Source organism: Accipiter gentilis, chromosome 9 (genome assembly GCF_929443795.1).
Source record: "Accipiter gentilis chromosome 9, bAccGen1.1, whole genome shotgun sequence".
In the NCBI taxonomy this organism is placed as follows: domain Eukaryota; kingdom Metazoa; phylum Chordata; class Aves; order Accipitriformes; family Accipitridae; genus Astur; species Astur gentilis.
The window spans coordinates 41,573,678-41,595,993 of record NC_064888.1 but is presented as its reverse complement, the minus strand read 5'-3'; the positions used below and the strand labels follow the sequence as shown (position 1 = coordinate 41,595,993).

At 43.8% G+C, this 22,316-nt stretch overlaps 1 protein-coding gene across 3 annotated transcripts in view; it reads right to left on the bottom strand.

Annotated features, from left to right (window-relative positions):
* The window catches only part of PTPRE (protein tyrosine phosphatase receptor type E), a 119,354-nt gene extending 104,298 nt beyond the window's left edge, over nucleotides 1–15,056 (bottom strand). Inside the window, exon 1 of one of the 3 annotated variants that reach the window (XM_049809516.1) lies at nucleotides 14,883–15,056. The gene's annotated coding sequence lies outside the window, so the exon portion shown is untranslated. Of the gene's footprint in view, nucleotides 1–13,721; nucleotides 13,802–14,882 lie in introns of those variants that run through there. The other 2 variants (XM_049809515.1, XM_049809518.1) reach the window with 2 other exon arrangements.
* Between the last annotated feature and the right edge of the window lie 7,260 nt (nucleotides 15,057–22,316).

Sequence of the window (22,316 nt, the reverse complement as noted above, 5' to 3'; positions counted from 1 at the left end):
AACTGTAGTTTCTATGCAGAGATAAAGATTGCTGTCAGCCCCTTGAATCAGACACCGTGAATAGCTGCACTGTTCAGTGCTGTATGACGAGCGAGCTCCAGAGCCAGTCATGTTGTCCAACACAATGGTTATTTGTGGTTCCTCAAGTCAGGGTTGAACAGCAGGCTACTAGACATCAACAGATGTGCTTGTACCACCTCTGGTGAAAAATACTCAAAAGAAATACAGTATTTTCTTCAAAAACATTCAACTTTTTCATTTCATTCTTGCATTTTGAAGCAACTTTCAGTAACTACCATCAAAGCCACGGAGTGTCTCAAAACGACAGGCAGTTAGGAAATGTGCTTACCTAAGTGAAAGCTACAGCACAGCCAGATTCAATTCATTAAAAAAATGAGGGCAGATCTTGCTATAAAAAAACATTTTTATGACAAAGCTTTTAATGCATGTAAGGATACATTTGCAAGGTGTTCTTTGGATTCAGGTTCTTTTACTCAAAGCAGGAACAGGAAAGCCATCACCCCTACCAGCTGCAACTTCTGCCCTACACCTGGTTATACTGAGAAGGTGATGACCAGCAGAGCCAGGAACTCACAAGCTCACTCCCACCTTTCAAACCCTGCCTTTCCTGTGCATTTTTTGTAACCTCATCCATCTGCTGCTCGACCCAGGCATCACCACAGCCCTCTCTTGAACTCACAGTTATCTGTTCTCTTCGTTTTGCCTTTCCCCGAACAGCTCTGTTTCCTGACACAAGCCACCTCCACCCCTGGAAACTAAGCATCAACAGGCTGAAGTTTCACTTCAAGTCTTAAAATCACACCTCATTTTATTCCCATTCAAACTGTCCATGAACTTTGTCTACCAATATTTTATCAGGTTGCCATTTTTCTTCGTGTACAAGAAATAATACATTAAAAATACTTTAGTCTATTTGTCTTGTTCCATTAGCTTTGCTAAGTTTCTCTCAGCTGTAAGAAGCACTCTCTATATACGTACAGACACAAATAGATATACAAAATGTGCATTACCCAACACTGGAACTCAACCATTTGATCTCCCCATGCTCCCTTCCCTCATTAGAGAGGGACAAGGTAGGACAAGTGTCTTGAGACAAGAAGTGCCCTCAGTACAGGGCAGAAGCCCACAGAATTATCCCTGCAGAAGATTCTCTCTAGCGACTAAAGACAGAGCTTAAGTTAAACAGCCTCCTAGTTTAGGGGTACAGGGAGTGCACATATCCAAGTTTATAAACTGGGCAATACAAGTTTTCAAATTTCCAGTAATATTAAAACAGCAATGTATCTAGGTTCCTAGAGACTAGTTATGTGACATTCACAAATAATTTGCCTTTGAAAACACATGAATACATTAAATTAATTCTGGAAAAAACCACAGTGTTACACAGGACATTTGAGGTTGTCAAGTGTATTAATAACAGCAGCATGCCCCATATACAGATACAACAGTCTGAAAATTTACCCAATCATCAAGTTTCCATTCTGATTATGGCAAAAACAGTAATGTTAAAATATAACCCGTGTGAATACGCATTTCTCGTACACATAAATTCAGCGTTCTGCACGCACAAACACCAAATGACCACTGAGAGGCAGTTGGAGGGCCTGATTCTGCCAGAAGGCAGGGGCACAGCCTCCTTCCATCCCAGCAACAGCTGGACCTGGTCCCAAACACAGAAAAATCATACAAGTTCACACCCACACACCGTGTAAAAGAACTATTTCTCTGAGAGGCTGCAGAGCATACCTCCTTCTCCTTGTTATGAGAATAACCTGACTACTGGGAGGAAGACAGAATATCCCAGCTCCAGTTTTAACTCTGATGCTCCATGTGCGATGAACTATACAGCACCTATTCTCCACTGAATTTTAACTTGTCCATCTACTTAATAACGGAGCATATGAACCTAAGTATTAAAGTACCATCAAAGAGGCATACCATTCTTTGCAGGACAAGCCTTTTAGGGTTTGGGTGTTCTTAAAAGTATTCTTAGAAGTAAAATAGAATACAAACATTTTCCATATATGTACTTTTATAAAAGGAATTCCTTCAAAGTAATCATAGAATCATAGAATGGTTTGGGTTGGAAGCAACCTTAAAGGTCATCTAGTTCCAACAAGTCCCCTGCCATGGGCAGGGACACCTTCCACCAGACCAGGTTGCTCCAAGCCCCATCCAGCCTGTCCTTGAACACTGCCAGGGACGGGGAAGCCACAGCTTCTCTGGGCAACCCGTCCCAGTGCCTCACCACCCTCACAGGGAAGAATTTCTTCCTTACATCTAACCTAAATCTGCCCTCTTTCAGTGTAAAGCCATTACCCCTTGTCCTATCCCTACAGGCCCTTGTAAAAAGTCCCTCCCCATCTCTCTTGTAGCCCCCCCGTAGGCACTGGCAGGCTGCTCTAAGGTCTCCCCGGAGCCTTCTCTTCTCCAGGCTGAACAACCCCAACTCTCTCAGCCTGTCTCCATAGGAGAGGTGCTTCAGCCCTCTGATCATCTTCGTGGCCCTCCTCTGGACTCGCTCCACCAGGTCCAGGTCCTTCTAATGTTGGGGGCCCCAGAGCTGAAGGCAGTACCGCAGGTGGGGTCTCACCAGAGCGGAGCAGAGGGGCAGAATCCCCTCCCTCGACCTGCTGGTCACGCTGCTTTCGATGCAGCCCAGGATACGGCTGGCTTTCTGGGCTGCGGGCGCACATTGCCAGGTCGTATGCAGTTTTTCATCCACTAATAACCCCAAGTCCTTCTCTGCAGGGCTGCTCTCGACCCATTCTCCACCCAGCCTGTATTTGTGCTTGGGATTGCCCCAACCCACGTGCAGGACCTTGCGCTTGGCCTTGTTGCACTTCATGAGGTTGGCACGAGCCCACCTCTCAAGGCTGTCCAGGTCCCTCTGGACGGCATCCCTCCCCTCCAGCGAGCTGACTACACCACACAGCTTGGTGTCATCAGCAAACTTGCTGAGGGTGCGCGCAATCCCGCTCTCCATGTCGCCAACAAAGATGCTAAACAGCGCTGGACCCAATACCAGCCCCTGAGGAATGCCACCCATCACTGTTCTCCCCTGGGACATTGAGCTGTTTACTGCAACTCTGTAAGCCTGACCATCCAGCCAATTCCTTATCCACCAAGTGGTCCATCCATCAAATCCACGTCTCTCCAGGACATGGGATGTTGTGCAGTACAAGTGTCAGATGCTTTGCACAAGTCCAGGTAGATGATCTGATCCTACCACAAGTTTTACTAACACATCTGTTGTATTAGCACATTGTGCAAGTCTGCTGTTCCTTTGACCTTGAATTACCAGCCTCTATTTTTTGGCCATAACAAAACACACCTATAGAGAACAGTAAATGAGGATACGCTATTTTCTGTAATGCAGCCCAGACATTTGAAAACCACTTGAACCATGACAGGCCCTTACTTTGTGTTTGCTACAAAGACGATGTTTCCATTATCAGTCATGCAACAGTTATTACAGCGTTTAACACTGCAGGCGAAAGTGCAAGGATGAGGACGATAACGCAGCTATTCACTCCAGGCAGAGTGCACATATTTTGGGGAAGTAACTGTCATGCATCTGAGTCACTGACAGCTTCAGACACTTATTTTGCGAGCAGCTTAATAAAAATCAAACCTGGTGGATTCAATCAGCGATGAGGATATTCATTCCTTGGATGCAACAAGGATTGAGAGCAGCAGGACTGCTGCACACCAACACCATGAAAAACATTACTGCGCATTGAGCAATATGTTAAATGAATAAGCAGAAATCCACCAACTTTTCAACATGTCTTTGCATAACATCATCATTTAAGATGTTAAAAGCTGCCCAAAGCACTGTTGGATAGATATGGGGCTGTATAAGAGCACAGGACAACAGCACAGTTTACGTTCAGCTGTAAGAGAACAGGAGAGCCTGGAGGTTTTGAAGGAGGTTTAGTAGAAGACATTAAATTTAAGAGTTTGAAATATATATAAATTCAAAGGCAAAAAAAGGCGTATAACACACCTCTGAGAACTGGTACACAGCTGTGAATGCATTTCTATCTGAAAAATTGACAAAACATTGCTTTCCCCCCACCCCGGCCCCTTGACAGCTGGGCATATTTCTGCAAACCGCCGTCCGGGAGGATAGTTCCTTCCTTTCCCACGCTCCGGAGCTGGTTCCGATTACAGCTCCCAGCGATGGCAGCGTCCCGTGGGGCAGGCAGCCACAGCCTGGCTTTCGGAATGAGGTACACTGGGGACAAAAGCCCAGGGATGGTCTGTCCCCAGATCACACTGTATCGTTTTTAATGGACTGAACAGTTTCTCTTCGGAGGGGACAGATCTCAGCAGACCAGAGCCAGGCTGGATGGGAACAGTGGATTCTTATTTATCTTATTTATACCTTATTCTTACTACCTTCCAAGAAGCCCAAGATGAGCTTTGTCTCCAAAAATACAGAGTCGCCTGAGGGTCCTACCTTGCCACAAGAGCTAAGGTAAATAAACACCAAAACCAAAAGATTTTTCATTTGCTAATCTATTGCTGGAAAACCTTTCATCTCATTTTGCAAGCAGGATAATTTTTCCTTTAAAAAAATAAAAATCACAGCCCTCCCCCAGAGGGAATTTTCTAATATAATCTTTTTTTCTCCTTTCAGCATTTCACAACCAGCCACCTTTAAGTCCAATTTCAATAGAAGTACATAGAGCAAAACTGTCCTTAAAGAACGTCTTCAGCACCAAAGCATCCTGCATAAGTATTAATTACTTAACACATTAGCACTGTACGGATGACGGGCAGGCTGGAGATAAACCAGCACCGATTCCCAGGTTCTGTGCTCTCTTCCTTCTAACAGTCCCTGGCATTTCAGTTCTCTTTTATACAATCCCCAAAGAGGAACAGAAGGTACCTCCATTTCCCACAGAGGCTGACAGCTATGAAAATATCAGTCGCACTCAAATATCACTTAGAAAGCTCAATGCCCCAAAGAAGTCAGTATATTACCAGGGAATATACGGTGCAAGCTGTTTCCAACTTTGCCAGCAGTACTTTCACACCAGTTTTCTCTCCTTCTAAAACACAGAAGATGCCATGGAGGCTCATTCACTGCAGGATCTTTTCTTGCCTTTGTTTTTTAAAGCAAAAACAACATCAGGAATATAGACATTACGGCTGCTAAAACTGATGTGAAAGAGCCTGGTAGATGAGGAATGACTGTACCAAAAAAAACCCCCCAACAATCTAGAAGATATTGTGCACAATTAACCTGCTAATATTTATTATATTTAAATACAACGTTACCGGAGGAGAAAGCAATATGCAGACCTACTGCAGGGACAGCGGCAGACTGGCAGAACTGAGGCTGACGATGTTAACTGCACACAGAGCTACACTAGACAAAATATGTGATCTCTTTTGGAAGGCATTAAGCTTTCATTTTAAAGAATAAACTGCTAACTAAGGGCCTTTAGAAATGTAAAACACTGTTTACAGAGGAAGTTTTGAGGGTTCAGTGATTTTTCAAGGAAATTATTCAAGTTTCTTCCTCTGAAGATCCTGGTAAATGAGGCCATATTTCAAGGGTTTGATGTAGTACAGCAATTCTCAATCTTTTTTAGTACAAATTAGAACTCAATCAAGTTACATATACACATAATAAATGGAATAAGTAACTTCTAAATAACTTCTGCAGTTCGGTAGCCAAAGATACTAAGAAAAGAAAAAGTGAAGAACCTGACTGCCAAGAGCTCTCCTGCACATCATTCTATATCCCAGGTCAAGCCATGTTGTGCTCAGGTAAAACAGAGAGTGACTTAAGAGTGGAATATGTGCAAGTCTCCTTGAAAAATCACACATAATGATAGTGCCAATTATCTCAACACCACATCTTCCTAAGTTTGTTTCTAATAGTTTAAACTAAGTAATGCAAATAGGTCATTATTTAAATATAGTTCCCTGTTTCTACCTTTTCCCTTCCTCCTCACCTTCCTAGAAATTTTTAAGTCACTAAAACTTTCTCTCCCCCCCAGTTCTGCCAGGAACCAGAGAGGTGCTGGAGGTGGGAGGTTAGCCTGTGAAAAACAGATTAGAATTAATTGTTGTATCTGTGGCCTTGAAATGTGCCCTCAGCTGAGTTTTTAATTTGGCTTTTCAAGATTGATCAGCATATGTGTAATTTAAAAGCAATTTGAAGCAGCAAGCTAGGTAGTTTGACTTAAAATTAATGAGCTTTTGACAACTGCAAACAAAATGATAATGTGAACCCATTTAAACTCATCCCTATATTTAACAGGAAAAGTATATATCATTTTAACTTGGTTATACAAAGGCTTTTCTTCTGCAATATGAAAGCTATTTCACCAGTCTTGCTCTCAGAAGCAATTTGCAAACTTTGCCCAATTGTACAAGATTAGTAGAAACACAGGCAGCAGATAAAATATTTAATTACTCATTAATATTAATTTAAGTCACATTGTGCAGTATGATTAAATGCATTCCTGAAACCCAAATCTAAACAAAAAAAAACTCAGAAAGCACCCAAGACATCTAAACCTGTAGAACACGGGATACAAACATTATTCCTTGCTTGTTCAAATCAACAGCCTGCTACTCATGAAAAAGCACGACACTGTAGCTCAAGCAATATACAGCATATTACAGCAGAAACTAAGGCTAGGAATGCAATGAAAAATAATCATCAAAGGACGAACAGCAAAGATGACAAGATTAAAGGGCAAAAGACCACAAAAATGGAATTTACTAAATGAAATACTATGCAAGGTGAAGGAAGCATTAATAGATATATTTGTCTCGGACAAGATTGGTTTTTGTTTGCTTGTTTATTTTTTAATTTGCACTGTTAGTATGGAATTCAGTTGAGAAACAGCTACAGGTACAGAAATCAGCATGTTCAGCAATAAGATCTGTTAGGAAAAACATAATTTTAAGTATGCTTTGAAAGGTTCACACTATTCTAACCAGAGTCTTACAGTATTGGAAGTCTAAAAATTGCAACTGAAGCACACTAGGAATGAGGGAAACCTAGCACTACTCAGGCAAATGAGACAAGAAAGTATTCTAATAAGTTATGGTAAATTCTCTGCAGATTTCACACACAGATATGCTTACAAATTGCCACATTATACCAAAAATAAAAGACAGAAAGGTTGGTTGAAAAGTGAATTGCCCCTCTAAGAAACAAATTAAAATGCGTACCATGTAGTAGTGAAAAATGCTCTGAAGCTAAAGAACTACAGCTCTAGGTAAGGAAACATTTACAGAGCCTTTGTCAAACACACTGAAAAGAAGAGGGTCTTTAACCACAAATTCTCGTTGTTGACTTCAAGTCGTGATTACATGGGCTTTCTCTCATTCGCCAAAGAGTTATCTTTTGTTTCTGATAAAAATTTGCATTCAAAGAACCAAGGGAGGTAACAAATTATGGGAGTAAATGCCAAGATAAAAGAAGACCTAGCATGAAGCTCATGGAGTACGGTCCCACCCTTAGGAATACAGAGACAGGACATGAGCAGACCATGGGGCATCATGACCTCTAGGTTGCAAGACTACAGGCCAGGGAAGTACTAGCTCTATACAGTCAACCAAACTATTCTGTCCTCATTAGAAATCACATTACACCACGTCCACAGGAAAGTAATATTTAAAAGCATCGTGCTCCCACAACTCAGCTCAGTCTGGTTATGCTGGCCGATAATCAAAATTACTCTCCTAGTCTTCCATCAGTCCCTTGCAAGGGACATAGTCATGAACTATGGCAGTGCTCCATTTTAGCTAAGCTTTCTTTAAAAGCTATTTCAGATGAAAGAGATACTGATTTTACTGAAGAGGAAGAAAATGCAAGAACCACAACAATTAAAGAAACGCCCAACCATCCGGAAACCTGAAACCGATTGGTCTAAAAAGAGTAACATCTTGTCATGAATGTGGAGTTGCATATTTCATTCTGAATTATCCTCTAGTGCCTCCAGAGCAATAAAACCTAGAAGCAGGGGGAGACCTCTTAGTCCATCTAACTCCCTTGCTGTGGCAGAAAAGTTTATCCTCCAGCTTATCTAATTATTTCGTCCTGATCTTTTTAAGTGACATGAGTAATACACTTTTCACTTGCTTCCCTTGTAAATCTTCTGCTATTTGCTTTTTCTTAAAAATTCATAGTATTATTGACCCAAAGCCTTTTCAAGACTGCATTCTTCCTGGTGATTTTGATGCTGCTGCATCCTTGTTTGTGTGTGTTATCTTCCGTGAACAGCAGTGCGATTGGTACAGCTTCATCCAGCTGCTGGGGCACCCTCGCTCTCCTGCATGAAATAGCTGCCTCAACAGCAATAATCCAAAACCTGTCACTTCCATCACTCATATTTATTTATTTTTTTAGTTTGTATCTCATCTCACCTCTACCTGATTTACAGTTTTGTTTTTTTGGTTTTACCTGCTCGGATCTCTCATTCTTACCAAAAATTACTACTTTACATGAGAAAATCTCTGATAACCTGAGTTTTCAGAACTGAGCCCTTTTTCCTTTTTTACAGCAGGGATAAAAGGGATAGAAAAACCCACGACCGAGTTGTGCCACATTTTCCAGTGACAGTAAGCTGTCATTGCAATCACCAAACCACTCCAACAAATTTCTTTCCAGTTTTATTTCTTCCCTTAGCCAGGAAACACCTTTGAACACAGATACATCACTGCTGCGTGGGCAAGCACTAGATCTCTGCGACCAGCTTTTTACTTTGCCACTCCAACAGTGAGTCACTAGCCAGGAGTCAAAGGGAAAAGGGCATTTTTAGGGCATCACTTTTCGACGGGAGATGTACTCAGTGAGCAGCGGACGGGGCTGAGCAGAGGCAGCTCCCCCCGTGCCCAACAGCCACGGCACCGGACAGGGCAAGGGCTCCCGTGTCTGTGCCATGGGTGCCAGGACAGACTGCCTCTTGTCCCCACGCTCACTGCCAAGACCAGGAGGACAAGAAAACAGCAGCCTTTAACGCTACACTTGTTCAGGGAGCTGTTTCACTAGAGATAATTGGCTGGCTGGCTTACTTAGGAAGAAAAATCTGAGCACACTGCAATCAAAATACAGTCCAACAGCATCACCCTCTCCCATCAGCAAGAAAATCTCCCATCTATTCTTCCATTTCCCAGAGGCATCCTCTGCAGACAACACAGAGGATTTTGGCAGGCAAAAGGATATCATTGATGGAATTATTATACCTGCAGTAAGTCAAATGAATTAAAAAGCACAACACTGTGCACATGCCTTAGAAATATGTTCCATGTTGTGAATAACTCAAAAATAAATCCTGTACAAATACTTCAATAAATTGCTGCTGCTGAGCTCCTTCTAATCTCTGTCTTACCAGTATCTCATTTCAGCTCTGGCTTACACAAGTTTTCTGGTCTGTTGTACGTCTATTTTTTAAAGATATCTATCTACATTGCAGCAAAAAGTTTGGAATAAATACAGGCACTTTTTTTTTTTTTTTTTTTAAATATTAACCCTTATAGCATTTGGCATTATACAATACATACTGTTATCAGGCAGGACAAAGACTACACCTGGATGAAACCTTGTGCAGAGGGCACAGGCAATGAGAAAAAAAAAAAAAAAAAAAAAAAAAAAAGAGAGATTACAGTTAAAAAGGATGCAGAAAGCCTGTGCAGAGCAGCCTGGTGGCTAGAGCCACTTTTCATTCAGCTTGAATTCTGCTGCATCACATCGCAAATCAGTTCAAGCCATATCTGAATCATTCCCTAAGACAGCTCTCAACCCATAAAACGAGGATCACATACAGGGTACACATAAACAATGCTCCACAAAGAATATGTAATTCAGAACTCTTAAATAATGTATCAATTCAATTTACAATACTTTCGATTACGGGGCACCAAATTGTATTTTGGGTTACAGAGGGATTTTGCTTTCATTAATATTGTATCAAGAAATCAATAATGAAATGCCTATCAAGTAACAAAGACCTGCTCACTGCAGGCATCACAAGGGCAGCCCTCAGGTTTAGCTCCTCCGCTGCTGCTTCCCAGGCCATGAGGATGCAGCGCTGGGAAGCTGCAGCATCCCAGCACGTACTGGATGTGGAGCAAGTAACCAAATTTAAGTTTGCATAGATTATTCACCAGGAACACCACACTGTGCTGGTTTTACTACACTATTTATATATGAATTTAAAAAAACCCAAGTATTTCCTTGATATGCAGCGTACAGCTTACATTCCAGGATCGGGTAAACCGCGTGGTTACCTCTAAACTCACACACGACAATTACAGTAACAGGGCTTCCATTTTAAACAAGCAGCAATTTCTTATGCAGCTCTCAATCTACTTTGAACGCACCGCTCTTGCTAATCCTGATAAAACTCCTCAGAGCCCTTTACACCTTTCAGTAAACTCAAACATTTAACTGTATACTCAGCAATCTCTTCACCTTGCCCCTTATTGCTACATTTTACATAAAAATTAAAATGCCAGCATCATCCTCCCAAAACAAGAGGTTTGACTGTGGCCTCCTCGGCTCGTAAATTTGACTCGCAGGGTGCAGGTCGCTGGTGCTTTCCCCATTCTCTGGGCAGGAACAAGACCCCAGCCTGCCCTCACCTCTGCTCCACGCAGAGATCAGCCACCACCACTCAGCCAGTCCCTTCTTACCAACCCCCCTGACATTGATGGAATAGCACCTGCTAGCAAAAACATCCATTTTCTTGCCAACTGCTTTTGCTGAGAAATTTTCAGGGTACTTCCAGATACAGAGCCACTCACCTTAATGTTTCTATGTAAAGGCAAGTTTTTTCCACTAAAGCATCTTCATTCATCGCTGATGGCCTTCAAGTGCTCTGATACAACCTTCAGACACAGGATCTCCACCTGGTGTTAAGCCCTGCCATAAATCCATGCTGAAGAGTATTTTGGAGACTGAAATACAATGTCACATTTACAGGATGACAATATCATTCAAAGGAGGTACAAACATCATCCTCAGGTTCTCTATATAACTGAACAATTTCACCTGCAGAACCTCCCAGTCCTTCAGCGAGCAGGGCAGACTGTGCTCACACCAGTAAGGCAAACATTCAGCATTCCTTTTTAGCTTTCTCTTTTTCATCCTACACAGCATTCAACACTTGCCTTGGCTCTTTTTTGTTCTTTGCTACAGTACGACTGACCTGCTCTGAAATCTTGGCGAACAAATTTACGTGACATTATCAAACATGAAGAAGCTTATAAGCACTTCACTGATCATATGTGTAGCTGGCTTCTCAGAAATCTCCAAGGTCATCTGTGACAAAGCAGCATTGCACCGCAGACTTCCTACAGCTCTTTTTCACTTTGCAGTTTGTCAGCCTATGTCCACCCATTTTTCTTCATATAACCTCTTAAATGAAAGAGAAAAAGGTCACCAAGTACACCGGTCAATGTACTCCTATAATACACTCTAAAACTAGTTCAGTTAATAACACAGCTCTGCAGCTTTGGTCCATTATAAACCAATGGCTCCAAAAAACCAACTTATGGCACAACTTCTCTTACAGAAGAATCAAAAAGCACATGACAGGCACAGTGCAAGGCAGGAGTCTTGCAATCAACGAGTTTGTTTAATGAGTGCAACTTTTGCTATAATGAAGCACACACTATCCTCTGAGAAAGATGCCAAGAAAATACTTCAAACTTCAAAAACCCCATAAGCCACCACTGCCACCTTCCAGCTGGGAACACACAAGAGCCCACTTAACCTGTGCAACGTAAGGACCACAGCTCTGCCTACCCTCTGCTTCAGCTTCACAAAAACCCACGTGGATGAGGAAGGTCTTACACAGACCTCGAACCTGCAGAGCCCCTGAACCATCATCTTCCAGCTTCCCATAATTTCAGCCCACATGGTGCATTCCTGCCATCGCCCAGGCCGTATAATCTGGGAGCTGGGAATGCAACGGAGGGTGGGGGAAGAAAAATAAGACCAAGAAAAACAGGGATTCAGAACAGCTGTTCCGGCAGAGGCCAGCCCTTAACTCGCGTAGATGAAAAACCTCGATTGAGCCAGGTAAAACAGATTAACATCAACACATGAAATACAGAAGAAGAGAGAAAGCAAGCTACAAAAGCAAACTAGGACCCAAAGATGCTAAAATTACCCCCTTTGCACCCGCACTTCATAGGCTGAGGATAAATTACTGTAGTCCAAACAGTATCATGATACTGATTTGAGGTACATAAAGATGTCTGGTTTTATTAAAGGTGTCAGGGGCATAGGAAGCTTTTAAACTAGGAATTCAGTTTTTCTCTTTTACTTGGACGAATGTATTAAATGCATTTCAGGAATACAGAGTATGTTAGTCAAAGCACGGCAAGCAAGGATGGCTGGTGTAACACAGCTCCTATGTAATTCTTTTATTTGTGAGCAAAGAGCAAATTAAAGGAGTGAAACACTACACCCACACCATTTTGTTTCTTGCATTATTTTCTTTCCCCTCTTCCCCCACATTTCTAAAACAACAGGTTTTATCACTTGAGAAAACAAACATTTTTAGGGTAAATCCCCTCACTCCCCCTAACGCTGAGCCCCCATATGCGATGTTTGCATCCACACCAGCACGGTCCCGCTCATCTCGGAGACCTCAGCCGGATGGTCTCTGCTCGTCCCACCTCCATCCTTATCCCCTTTCTCTCTTGGGGCACAAGTGCCACCACCCCAGCACAAAGCAGAGGCAGGCTGCCCCGCAAGCCCCCCCGCGCCATCAACAGTAATTAGAGATCGTTACCCTCAGTAGGGACTCCTCTCCTCAAGGCCCAACTTCTACCGCCGGCAAGAAGACGGGGCCGGTGCCACCAGACCACCTGCATCTTCCCACAACGAGACTTAAAATGGTTTTAGTTTGTTATCCAACAAAGCTAACTGGGAACTTAACGTGCCTCCTAGGTGAGGAGAGCACATTACAGCCACATAAAAAACGCTTTTAAATGACATCGAGTTTCCAGCTGAATGTCATTAATGTTCATCAAAAGGGTTTTCTGTTTGTTTGGTTGTTTTTTCGTTTGTTTGTTTTACAAGCCCCAGAGCGCAACATGCCCAGAAGCTAAGATTGCCATGCACATAATAAATATTTTTCAATTCTCAGCCTCTTTATTTCTACTTTCCAAGTTTTCTCATAGACCTTATAACATCTTAGGAAAAAAAAGCTCAATAAGCGATGTCATTTCTTTTAACTCAGCAGTCTCTACCCCACACAAATCAGACACAGGCAGCTATTTAGAAGCTATGCAGCTGAACGCACAGCAAATCACCTCATTCTATGGAAATACGCCACAAGGAGAGGAACCTCACAGAAAAAAGTAAACAAGAAAAAATTAAGAGATACCCTTTCCCAGTTAAAAAGCACTGTTCAATCTCACAGCAGATACCCAGTAACACTTTCTACAACCCACAATAAAAGTGAAAAAAAAAAAAAAATCCAATGATGGGAGACAGTTAATAGCTGTCTTTGCATTATCTTTGTGAGGTTTGCCATTACTTTTCCCAGTATTTTAAACGAAACCATAAGCAGGGAGGGAAAAAAAGCCACAACACCTTTGGTTTTGGAAGTAATACATGTCATATTTTCCATGAAACCTCATTAGATTTCTCCCTCGCAGCCTGTATAAGGAAAACACAAAGTTTTGTCACCAGCTGCAGGCTTTACACCTACCTCCACACTACCAGGTGCTTTCCTTGTCAGCGGCCCTGGGGAGCCGGGACCCTCGCCATGCCCGATGGCTCTGTCACAGTTAAGGCCACCGGAGAGCGCAGAGGTGGCACGGGCGGCAGCACCGACCCCGGTTCCTCCGGTGACCCCCATTTGGTGCCGAATCACAGCATTTGCCAGGGCACCGCACTGTCGGCAGCGTGAACCGGCCACCCAACGTAAAAGCAAACCAATAAAAGGCATAAATGGAAACGTAGGGGTTTTAAACACCGCTAATCTCGCCCAAGGGAGAGTAAAAGAGTTTGTACGCAGCCACGTCGCCTCGGTCACTGGTCCTGTACACCTGAGCACCGCGTGAACCCACAGCCCCGCTTGCCTCTGAAAAAGCTGGATGAAAACAGCGTGGATGCGCTGACAGGAGACAGATAAACAGCTTTTTAAAGCCAAAATTCACAGCTGAGCCCCATCTTTTGGGGTCTGGGGAAGAGCCTGACAGCCCAGATACCACGCTTCCCAGTTGGGCGGCGAGTTAACAGGGATACCCGTCGGCGGGACGCCCAACCATTCCCTCAGCCCCCACGCTATCACCCGTGGGTGCCGCATCACCCCAAAACCCACACTGGTATAACAGCTCCCCCCCTTCCCCAGCGAGGAGGCAGCCGTCCGCCTCGTACACGGGGGAGCCCGCTGCCCCCCTCAGCTCCCACGGGAACGTGTCCATCCCTCCTGCTTCTCCAGTGGGACAGCCAGCACGGCGGTACTTCCCGAGGACGGGCATCCCACGGAGAAAAGGGACACGCGTGTCCCCCCCCCGCCCTCCTCGGGGACAGCCCCGCAGGGCTAACACGGCCCCGCAGCGGGGGGTCGGGGGGCCGAGCAAGGATGAACCCAAACCCTCGATCGCTTCCCGACGCGAACCCAGGGACGGGCCCCGGCCTCCCGCGGGGCGCCGAGGGCATCGCCCGCCCGCTTCTCCATACCCGCCGGCGGGGACCGGGCTGTCCGTCCCCCGGCACCTGCACGGCGGCCGGCGAGCAGCCAGCCCCGCTCCCCCCCTCCTCCGACGGCGGCAGCCCCAACAACCCCCCCAGCCGCCCCCCAGGTCCTTCCCCGCCTTATCCTTCCCTCACAGCCGCGCCGGCCAGCTGGCTCCGCTCCGCTCACCTCACCGGCTCCCCGGAGACGGCTCCGCGGGCCCCTTTCGGCGGGCCCCCCCCCCGCGCCCCGCGGACCGGCCGCGGGACGCCCAGGCGGTTCTCCGGCCCGAGGCGGTGGGTAGAGGCGGCGGCAGCCAGGCAGGAAATTTCCCTTCGCCGCCGCCGCCGCCGCCGCCTCCCTCCTCCTTCTCCTCCTCCCCTCAGCGCCGCGGCGGCGGCGGGAGCGGAGCCGCCTGGCGGACACCGCCCGCAGCGGCAACGGCGGGAACGGGGAGGCCGGGGCCTGAGGGCCGGGAGAGAGCCCGGGCGGCTGAGGGGAACCACCATCACCACCATGATCATCACCACCATGATCACCACCACCATGATCACCACCATGATCACCGCCTCCCCGTCCTCGGCCCCAGCTCGGCTGCGCAGCGGCGGGTGTTTTTAATCAGGACTCTCCCTCCTGCTGAGGAGGGTTTGATCCGTGGGTGACCCGGTTAAACACCGAAGTTACAAACGGGGCTCCGCTCTCCGGCACGGGCACGGCTAACTGCTCCACTGGCCAAAAACGTCAGGAGGCTGACCTGCTATCCGTCCATGTCGGTTCTTCTTGCGCTTCGACAGGGCCCCGCGCAGGAGGACGAGGGCCCCCCGGGGCGGTTTGAGTTCTCCTTGGGCGGCGAAGGGCGAGGGGTTGGGCGTCCTCGTTTTCCTGAGGTGCGACCCAGCTTTGGACGGATCCGAGGGTCCTCCGTCAGGATCAGACAGCCTCCCGGGATCCTTCCCCACCGTTAACGTGCCGCCATGGCTCCAGGGTTGGAAGGGACGGGTCTGAGGACCTTTCGCACCCACCTCCCCCTTCTGAGAAACCTCCGCGGCGGCTTGGGCCGCACGGGGCCGATGAATCAGGCCGGTGAAACCCAGAATAGAAACGTCAGGCTGAAAAGTAGGGCAGGGAGGAGGGGATTACCGGAGGAAAAGTGAGAATCGGGGAGGCTGAAGGCACGTCTTGCTTTCTTTTGTCTCCACTCCCTAGGATATACCACCTCTCGCAGAACAAGGAAAGTCTCCCTGCTGAAGAAATCGCTCCTCCAGGAGGGATCCGAGGATACGTTGCTTTCAAAAACCCGTATTCGCACACGCCGTATTTATTTTAAGCGTACAAAAGGATGTCAGACAATTAGGGGGGTTTTATGAAAAGACCATCGAAACAAAATATTAGAACATCTGTGAATATTTGTGTCTTCTGCGGAAAACTTAATCAGAGCCTAATTATGTCCCTTTGGCATCGTGTTGACTAGGAAACGGCAATTTAGTAGAAGGCTAAAATTTTTCAGCAGACATGGCAGCGCGAATGGGCACAGTACCAGGAAGGCGTTTGATTTTAATGAACGTGTTTGTAGATCAAATGACTGCAAGTCAGCAATTTTCTCGGTACTAACCATTTGCAAGAAATTGTATATTAATTTAAATGACTGCTTGTACCCGAGCAATAAAATAAATGGAATTATTATACACGTTGGATAAAATTACTACGTTTTCTATTAGTGCAGAAATTAAAAGTACAATTATACAGTGGTTCCAAAATTAATTAGTCGTGAGAAAGAAATGTGAAGCCAAGTTGTACGAAAAAGAACCAAAGAAAATGCACATTATGGTTACTGGCACATTATTTGGGGGGAATAGATTTTCTGTAGATAAGGGCAACATCTAAATAAATCGTACAATTGCAAAATAAGGTTGTGAAAGAAACTTCATCCAATCTTTCTTGCTCCAGCACCCTATACTTGAGTCCTAAATAAAACTGTTGATACAGCATGGCAGAATTTTAGCCTTGCTAATCCACATCAGTGTTCCTAGATCTGCTTTCTTGCAGTCATGTCCAGGATACTTCTAAGCCTGGGTTTATGCTGCTGATGTGTTTCCAGGATACACTAATGAGCTGGACTCAACAGGAGCGAGTAAGCCTGGGGCTGATTTTATCTTCAGTTGTTGGCTAGAGAAAAACAACATAGTATGATGTTCTCCGATATAGTGCTTTATCCAGCAAACTAGATTAGTACTCCACAAAGTCTAGGAGCTAGGGATCAAGGTCTGAAGAGAATTTATGCTGGTAAGAAAGGGGAGAGAACGAAAAATGAAGCTGCTGTGGGATTTGAAGCAATTTAGCTCCATTGACAGAGCTTACTTGCTTCACCAGAAAATAAATTTAAGAAATTGGAAGACTGAAATGCTGTAGCAAAAATGAGATAACAACAGGTAGATGTCCGCGTCTTTAGCCCAACAGAGCTCTAACAGCGGCTTTTCTTTGTCCAACTCACAGTCCACTGGTCATCTGTCTTTTCCTCTCTTTCCATCACAAATCAAATACGTTCTCAGAAATGTCAGCTCTGGCAACCGTTTCACCTTTGCTTCCAATTTGCCGGAGGAGCTGCAGGACCTCCAACAGCTTCTGGCAGGACCCAGCACCCGCATCCCTTGTTTCGCGCCCTGGAAGTAACGTTATTCCAGTAGAAGCGGTGGAAACTTTCCCATGAGCAATTATAGTCACTTTGCTACTCTGTTACAAAAAGTAACTTTGCTGCTTCAAGCTCAAGAAATATACCATAGGAAATAGGCAATATTTGAACACCAAAAATTTATTTCAGGTATTCCAGCATGATAGTGAACCTGATAGCACCAAGTAAGGTTGTCTGCTTTCTGTACTATGCCTGTAAACCCAAAAGACAATAATGCGTGGTCACAGCCTTGAGAGAAAGGGTTTCAAGGAGGAGCATCTATAGTCTTGTTAAACCATACGATACAGAGTATAATCCTACACCACTTCCCTTCACTTAGGCAAAAAATCTCCAAATATTTACCAGGCTTCCATATTTACTGAGAAATGGCCACTATACCCTTGGCAGCAGCAGGGTAGATCTCTCTCTTTACTGATACACTGGAACACAAATTGTAAATGTACTGAAGAAGTTGGTTAGAAAATCGGAGGCAGCACAGGAAATAACACTGACATGTGGTTTGTGTAACTGCAAATATATCTCAGCCTAAAAATACAGGAAAAACTCTTTAAAGTACAGATAATTGGGCAAAAGCATGAGAATATGTAACATCCTAGCAGTAGCTAATTTAATGACTTCAAAGAGGTATTTGTCTAAAATTTTTACATTTGGAATCTAAAATTATGAGTATCTAGGAATATATTTAAGTATTCAACATGGCATATCTTTATAATTGTTACAGAAACTGCACTAAATGAAAGCCTGCCCTGCCAGCTCTTCTCTCCATCTCCACCTCCAGGGTTTGTTCTAAACATTACAAACCTTGACACAGCTTCAAAGCCACATTTTGTTAAACTGAAATTATTGCAAAGGCCGTATTTTCTGCTTCTTACAAGGCCAGAAGGCTTTTTTCCCCCCACTCTTTGATGAACTGTACTTGACTGCTCAACTTGCACCATTCAGCCACGAATGACAGCACCTTTTTAACGCCTAAATGCATTATTTTAAAGTTTTGCAAGTCATCTTTTGAGGGCTGGACTTCTTAGAGGCTTTAGTGGAGCTCAGCTGTTTTGGTAACTGCAGTCACTGACCTTCAGGGCTAAAGAAAAACAGAAAACATCTCTGTGCGTTCAAAATTCTATTTTAAGACTTTTTATTTTACCAGAATGGTCTATGCTGTTCTGTTCAAACCCCCCAAACATTTTACATCTTGGAAATGGAGAGAAACAGGATGAGCGAGAAGTCAGACGTTCAGTGAGCTGCTACCGAGGCACGGCTCTCCTTCACCTGCCTTGGCATCTGCTGTGCAAGAAGTTTCAGAAGATAAACTTCCCAATGGAAGAATTAATTTCTTATCAAAACTTAAAGTTGGCTAATTTCTTAGTCTCAAAATCTTCGAGAAAAGGCAATTTCAAGGGCTGCCCCTGCAGCCACCACGCGAGGCAAGTAGGTTCCCGTTTGGGAAAGAGCGCTTGTGGCAAGCGGAGGAGATGCTGAATGTGCCATGTTTGGCCACCACCTCTTCAGGTGTTGGAATAAATATATATATATATACACACATATACAGTAAATACTGTAAATATATTCTGGAGTAGCACAGGTTGTGCCTCAAGGTACCAGAACAGACACCAGCTAGCTTACTCAGATGGTAAAACTGAGGAGTGCTCTTACCGCAGACAATCGTTTTAACACAGGATTTTGATCATCGCGTTTGTGTTGGTGCCAGTGTGGTGGCTTTGGGATCTTCCACCTTTTTTTCTTTCAAGGTGGAAACCAACAGTCACCGTTCCTGCTGACCGCTCATGTGAAAGGATGTTGCTCTGGAGGGGCTGGTGGCAGCGCAATATTCCGGCTGTCGCTCCAATACTAACCAATATACTCCAGCGCCAGAGCTCAGAAATCAATAACTGTCTAGTGATGGAGTTCTCAGCTGAGAAGATTTAGTCACTTTCTGGGAAGAAATCCAAACAACATTTAAAACGTGTTTAGGTTTTTTTCCATAGTGCTGTGAAAAAGGTCAGAGCAAGGGAAGAATGAAATCAGAAGATGGAATAGTACAAATCCACTGCACGAGGTATGGATACACAAAAATTGTTGTGATCCCATCCCTCTCGCTTTTCCAAACAGTTGTTGCAATAATTTTGCAGTTCAGTTGAGCTTCAAATTTTTCATCTGCAGCTACAATAAAATTCATGATGCTTTATCCAATTTCCCTCACCCAGTCCAAAAGGCATAAACAAATCCTTGTTTCCATCACCACTCAGAATGCTGCCTGCAAAGCTATCAGAGAAAAAAATCAATCATGTTCTTAGGATCCTGTGGTATCTATATAACAATTTGTTTCAATTACAATTTATCCATCTTAGGAGAGGTGGAGGCGACGCTGATAATGCATGGCCTGCTCCTGCAATGCTGCGCATATATCTGCCTTGCGTGACGCTTTATCGACTCCTTTTGGGGCCAGGTGCAGCTCAAGGGTCTTGCCATCTCAGATGCTAAGCCCCTCTGCAATTAGACCTGGAAAATGGAAATTAAAAAGGATGTGAATGAAAGCCTTGTGTGATATACAAGGGTGGACCACAAAGGTGGTGTCCAAGGAAAATCACAAATATCAGTGCAACTGCCAGCCAACCGCATTGCTAAATCATCTTGCCACCTCTCAACTGTTTTTTAAATGAAAGATTTTAACTAAATATGGGGGGTTTTAAACCACCAGCAACCGTCGCTAAACATTGCGGTTGCAGCAGAACAGAAAATAATTTGCCAATGGCTTCACCTTGAATTTCCCTGGCTGCTACTGAGTGCACTTACCTGCGAGCCAGCTGGGAGCGAGCCCTCAGAGCCCTTCCCAGGTGGGAGTTGGCATCCCTCGGGAGATGGCATCCCTCGGGAGATGGCATCTCTCTGCAGCCATGGGCAAAGCAACAAACCACTGTGCGATTTTCTTTTTCACATGTAAGAATGTGTTTGTAGCATAGAAAAAATAAATGTATAAGAAATGTTTGCAAATAAAAGCTTTCATTTTATATTTTTACATATCTGGTTGCTTAAAGCAAACTAACTTGTACATAAACAGAAGAGAAATACTCATGCAATCTACCTTTACAAATACAGGGCAATATGTAATTATATATAGCAAAGGATTCCAAATCTCTTTGCTGTCCATCTGATTCATAATGAATTGCTCTGATTTTTCTGTTTGACTGTTATGTGGGGCTGAGTCTGTATTAGTGGGTGCAGAGTCGGTGAGGGGCTGATGGGGAAATATTTTCTTTGAGGCGGAGGAAACCAATCTCTTCTCTTTTCTCTCAAGTGATGAGGTGTGTCATCTCAAACTAGAATTTCCATTACAAGTTATATGATGCTTTTTTAGGTAGCTGTGAGAAAAAAAGACACAAAGAATCATACCATCAGCAGAGAATAGATTAACTTCAAGGTGACAGGGAAGAAAAAGGCAAATTACAGTCTCATTTACAGAGCAATTCCCCTGACCGCAGGAGAGTTTCAATGATTTGAGCCACAAAAATTTGAGCTGAGTCACCAAAAACTAAATATAATTGAATAAGATTGTTTAGAAAGGAGCTACAGGCTATCCACTACAGCTCTTACTCTCTGTTATTTAGCATTTTTTAAAGGTGTGGGTGCTCAGTTCGTTTAAATTTGGTTCTCTCAAGTCTGCCCAAGGAGGACCACTGAGCAGCGGCTGAAAATTTATTCCCTCAAAGTTAGTACCAAGACAAATATAAATTCTTAAATATATTTTTGTTTGTAATGTTTTTCATAAGGGACAAGTGGCACAGCTGACAGCACAGAGCTGAGAGCAGGTGGGGAGATTTTTACCCCAGTTTAGGAAAAAAAACATCCTGGGACTTTAAATACTTGGACTATGCTCGCTGTACACAACTAAACAGCGACTAGAACTATTGGATTAATAAACTTGTAAAGGTGGATCAGTCTAATAAAGCTTACCCATATTGCTATGGTTAAAATTTAACTGAAGTACTGGACAGAAAATGAGAGGCGGGTCTCTTGTTTCTTATTTCCTTAGAAGGCCTGAAAAGCTTCCCTCTGCTCTTCGGTGCTTAAATCCTATACTGACTGATTTCCGCTATGTTACGCACGTTAAGTACATACATGAAGCATATAAACTATTTATGAATAAAATGTATCAATCCTTAAAAACAATGACATCAAAAGTATCATTAAAGTCCCACATAATTTGAAAAAAAATACACAAGACCATTTCATATAAAAGACCAGAAGTAAAATACATCGATTTCAAACGCGATTACTGCTTTTAAGTTTTCAATCAAGAAAACGTATCACCAGAAGAATTACATATAATTACACTGCATTACAGAACAAGTAGTTTCTCCTCCCAAGAAGTTCTTTGCCATTTCAAATTCATAAAAATTTAATCTCTCGGTGTCTTTACAGTACAAACCAATCAAGCTTTAGGAAGAGAGCTCAACAGGTTTATTTAGCAGCACTGTTAAAACAGACTGCTTTTGAAAGGTTAATTCAAAAAAACACTGGATGATCCAGAAGCATGGGATCAGTATAACATGGAATAATGACGTTATGATTAATAGAAATAAAAGCTAATGGAATCGCTGTTACTTTATCCTGACAATAGATTATTAATTCACTTTTGGGATTTCACACAAACAAAATGGGGACCCTTGTGCTTAGTTTACCTCAAATTCTAGAAATTTGGCTTCAGTCTTATTATTAAGCAATGTATGTTCTGTTTGATACCACATTGTTACTGTCTTTTGTCTTTATTTAGGTCACTTTGGGCAGAAGAAAAGAATATATTCTCTTGCTTTATAGTCCACAACAGATTTCTTCAGTATTGTTCTTTTTACATATCCACCGCTTCATTGAAATGAATCCCTATTCAAGGCATTTGTTTTCTCCCTCTCAAAAAAAAAAAAAAGGTCAAAAAAAGGTCA